General features: G+C 34.5%; 1 long non-coding RNA gene across 2 annotated transcripts; it reads left to right on the forward strand.

Annotated features, from left to right (window-relative positions):
- The first annotated feature begins 1,777 nt into the window (after positions 1-1,777).
- On the forward strand, positions 1,778-4,285 carry LOC122044359. 2 transcript variants are annotated; one of them, XR_006129522.1, is made up of 3 exons: positions 1,778-2,067; positions 2,239-2,408; positions 3,874-4,285. It is a non-coding gene; the product is annotated as an uncharacterized LOC122044359 (long non-coding RNA). The 2 variants fall into 2 exon arrangements; XR_006129521.1 differs by having other exon boundaries at positions 2,300-2,408.
- The last annotated feature ends 871 nt before the right edge of the window (positions 4,286-5,156 follow it).

Raw genomic sequence — 5,156 nt, forward strand, 5'->3', positions numbered from 1 at the left:
TTTGGTGTGATGCTAAAATGAGAGCTGATTATGACAATTTTGGAGATGTTGTTTGCTTTGACACAACATACAGGAAGAACAATGAAGGTCATCCAATTGCGTTGTTTGTGGGTGTTAATCATCATAAGCAATCCATAATTTTAGTGTAGCTTTATTATATGATGAAACATCTTTGACATTCGAGTGGTTGTTTGATACATTTACTAAAACTATGTGTGAAAAAAAACCAATAACTATTCTTACAGATCAAGATGCAGCAATGGCAAAGGCTTTGACTTCCAGATGGCTTGAAACACATCATCGTTTGTGTATTTGACACATTTATCAAAATACGGCAATACATTTGAGTGGAGTTTTTTTTCTGAGTTCAAAGAGTTTACTAAAGATTTTGCCTCGTGTATATATGATTTTGATGAAGAAGAAGATTTTATTTCAGCTTGGAACATGATGTTGACCAAGTATGCACTCGAAGACAATGATTGGTTGAGACGTATGTTTTGCATAAAAGAAAAATGGGCTTTAGTATATGGACGACATATTTTTTGTGCAGATATGACTACAACCCAAAGAAGTGAGAGCATGAATAGTATTCTGAAAAGGTACATCACTTATCACACTACTAGAAAACTAGGCTTTTGAGACACAACAAAATGTGTCTTAAATTATAAATTTAGTGTCTCAAAATGTTTTTGAGACGGTGATGAGACAGTAATGTAGTTGTCCCTAATACAAGCGTCTCAAAAAAATATTGAGACAGTTGTACTGTCTCAAATATTATTTAAGACGGTGATGAGACAGTTATTCAATTGTCTCAAAAGTATTTAAGACAGTTATTGTTTTGTCTCAAATGTTATGTCTTATTATGTGAAAAAGCTAAAGACACTAAATCGAGATGGTAATGTGCTGTCTCAAATAGAAGTGAAAACAGTAAATTACTGTCCCTAATATTTTAACTTGTTAGATGCAACAATTATGACAAAAATTAATAATCTTTAAAGAACATTTATTATACAAATTAATCTAGATTAAATCTATTAAATTGTCATTTCAAAACAAAGGAAAAACTCTCTTTTTATAAATTAAAAATAATATCCACAATATATAATCATTAATTGAAGTACATCCAACATTCATCCAACATTCATCCAATAAAAAAACAACTATTCTCATGAAAGTTACACAAAAGAAAGTCTAAAGAATAACTCCTCGTGATCTAGAGATAACTTTTATACTCCTTCTTCACCAAAATCCTGAACATAAAAAAAAAACTCTAATTAGAGGTAAAGATGATTTATAATATATAATGTTAAAAAAAATCAATAAATAGAATATTTCAATAAGAAATCTTATCATCTAACACATAATCCTCTTTCTTGCATGTCATATATCTAATTAATCTCTTCACAACAAGATCTGCATTATTGATATCTAAGGTTCTAAAAGTCTTCCACCCTTTTACATCAGTCAAAGAAATAAGCAATCACCACTACAAGAAAATTACTTTTCCACGGCGTGCTATTAACAGCGCACATTAAATGTATGCCGTTAATAGTATTATTAACGGCGTGCATATTGATGTGCGCTGTTAATAATATAAACTTGAGAAAAAAGATTTATTAACAGCGCACATTATTAAAAGTACGTCGTTAATATTATTATTAATAACATGCATATTAACATGCGCTATAAATAATAAATATCAATGATGGCATGCAAAAAATTGACACATTATTAATATATCTATTTATTATCAACAGCATGGGTACGCTGCAAATGAAAGAAGCAGAGCTGTTTTTTATTTATTTCCATCTTTTTCTTTCCTAAAACCCTCGCTACTCTCTACCCTCCTCGCCGCTCGACTCTTCGCCCCCTCCTCACCGCCTCGACTTTCCGCCATCTTCTCTGCCTCCTCCTCGCTGCCTCGACTTTCCATCATCTTCATTGCCTCCTCCTCACCGCCGCCGCCTTGACTTTCCGTCATCTTCACTACCTCCTCCTCACCTCGCTGCCTCCTCCTCACCGACGCCGCCTCTCTCTGCTAGTCATCAGAGGCTCTATTCTGAAACGGTAAATGACCTTCCTTCAGTCATCAGATGCATCTTTCTTTCTTTCTTTCTTTCTTTCTTTCAGTCCGCCTCTCTTTGGAAAATAGCATGAAACAGTTTTGTTCCAATTGGAACCATATCACCAATTTGGCATAATATTTTAAAGCTTATGATTGTTTATACTTATTTTAAGAATCTTGAAGTTTACTCTCTGGGCTCCATGGGATGTATTGGTGCCAACCATGGATGATCAGGTGTTGTGCTGTGTAGCGGTAGCAGCGTGAAAGACGATGGAGATGATCAATGAGGCGCAAGGCTTTGATAGGAATGATTCGAAGTCCTACAGCAACCCCACATTCCAAGGTGGTGGCTTGATCCCTTTTTCATTTTTTAGGATTTGCAGAGATGATTTGGGGAAATATTAGTTTCTGTAGATCTTGATGTTGCTTTTTAATGTGCATTATGCTGGTTCTGCATCTAGATTGTAATTTTGTCCCCTTGACTTGTAGTTAAGTGATAAAATTGTGTTGGATTGAAAGAAAACCCTAATTTCAAATCCAAGTTCAGAGGTGTATTACCTTTTAGATTGATAGTTCAACTATGACATCATAATCATCTCTACTGTAATTTTTTCTTGCAGTTTACAGAATATTCCTAGCACATTTACAACATTTTATAATGCTCATGATCTCACCACCTCCTTCCTATTACCTCTTCTTCCTCCAACTAGCAATGGTGTGTGTGGGAGTGAGAGATCCCTCAGTTAGCCACTTGCACCACCTAAGTGGGGTGAGTGGATCTATTGGGAACAACATCAGAGGAGATGGGAGGTGGGGTGAGTGCTTGGAGAGAAAAGGAGGAGACTGTTATGGAAGGAATATTAATCAATATACAATTTATTGAGTTGGCAAGTAACAAGTTAATGTCATGTCATCTTATTAACGGAAACATGAATGGATATTTGATGGATACGGAATTATAACACAATGTTGTAGGTTGTGATAGATTAGATAATGAAAGGTTGTACTAGATTTGAAAAAATCCATTACAGTTACACTCGATCGGTGTATGCACCCTTATACTTACTATATATGCATTGCTTGGTGCTGAGCCTAATTACTGAAAACAAAAAATGGTTAAGGTTGTGCTTGATCAATGGATTAACCCTTATATTTACCATATGCATTGCTTGGTGTTGATCACCTGATCCTAATTGGATGATCTTTATAATTTTGTAAAATACAGGAACAATATAAATTTGTCATGTTCACTTTGCTGGTTTTTTCACATTGATATAAGTGATTATTTGTGTTTTGTTTCCATTGACAAATTTATCCAATGTATCAGTTAGAGTTGAATTTCCTTCCAGAACTAAGATATAAGTGTTTTGTTGTTTAGTACAACCTTAAATAATCCAACGAAGTAATCTGTTTGATCTTTTTTAATGTGTTCATGTGATAGTATTGCAGTTGTGGGACATGAAATTTGTTCAGACGATATCTGCTCTTACTGCAGTAGAAAGAGTAGCAGTTATTGGGACTCTTTGCTTTTCAACTCAAATCTGATGGTTCTGATGCACAGTAAATTACTATTCCAATTCAGCTAATAATAAAGTTTTCTTTAGGTAAAACTAACAAGCTACTTAAATGCATTGAGCTTATCAAAGTCCAGTCATGAAATAACTCTCATGGTTTATGTTAAGACTCAGTAGGTCTTGCTATTACTCTTATTTCACCATGCCTGTCATTTCAATAAGTTTATTGACAATTGTAACTTCTGCAACTTACATTATTTTCATTAGCTTATTGATGGTCCATTGCCCATGCAGATATGCTTCATTGTTTGTGAGTTCCTTGGTCCAACAACTTCGTGTAGATGGTCTTTACATAAGGCCTCTTGGGAATGTCATTTACCTTATGTGTGGCCCGTGCACATTGCCACATGTCTGTACTGAACAACTTCACAAAGTACATTGTAGAATTTGTGAATTCAGCAAACATCAAATTAAAGAATGAAATTGTGAAAAAAGGAGCACCGGAGCAAACATTCTCTTTCTTCTACCTTCACGAGAAACCTCTTTATAATATTGTATGATTGATACATATTCTACTTATTTGTATAGATTGGATGTTTAATCGTTGTTATGTAATAGTTAGTTTGTTAGAGAGTTCCTATCTTGTTTTGGATCTTCATACCTTATTTTGATATAATGACAAACAATGACTTGTATTAATTTTGTGAGGATTAGATTTATACTAAATTTGTTGTAAAATTTTAGTTTATTATCTTTGTCAATGAAATTGATTTTTTTTTTTTTAATATAGATAAGAACATCAATAGTATACCTTTGCATGCTGCGGATTATTATTAACAGCATACATTTGCATGCTGCAGAAAACACATTCTATAGCGCACATTGCACGCCGCGGAAAATAATATCCACAGCGCGCAAAGTACACTGCGGATATTATTTTTTGCGGCGTACATTGCGCGCTGCGGATAATAATATCTGCAGCGTGCAACGCACGCCGTGGATAATCTAGGACTTTCAACGGCTTTTAATTGTGCAGCATGCAATGCGTGCCGCGAAAAGTGAATTTGCACGCTGCGAAAAGTCATTTTTGTTGTAGTGCACATTGACAGAGAAACTATGACCATCTCATCCTAATGACTAGAGCTAGAATAGTCGGCAAGTATAAATAAGCACAATGAAACTAGTCGTTGTGTTTGGTGTATCCACTATTAATAAACAAAAGTTTATTTTGTGTATCTACAAGCCACAGGAAAATATGTCAACAAAATAACTATGAATTAATGATTCTGATATCACTATGAATTTAGCAATGGCAAAAGAAAACTGAAAGCTTCACATGAAACTACAGTTAACCTGAGAACCAAAGTACTAAACAAGTGCGACCACAAAACGAACAGAACATCATCCACAACAATCAATTTCCAAGCAAAACACACTAAAACCTCAGCTAACCAAAGCCACTGGACACTTCAAGCTAAATCCGCAAGAAAAATCTAGGGCAATTCATTCCAGCATTTCATGAAAATTAGAGAAATAAGAACAAAAAAAACATAGTATCTCCAATCCGTGCCTAAAGC

Source organism: Zingiber officinale, chromosome 2A (genome assembly GCF_018446385.1).
Source record: "Zingiber officinale cultivar Zhangliang chromosome 2A, Zo_v1.1, whole genome shotgun sequence".
Classification (NCBI taxonomy): domain Eukaryota; kingdom Viridiplantae; phylum Streptophyta; class Magnoliopsida; order Zingiberales; family Zingiberaceae; genus Zingiber; species Zingiber officinale.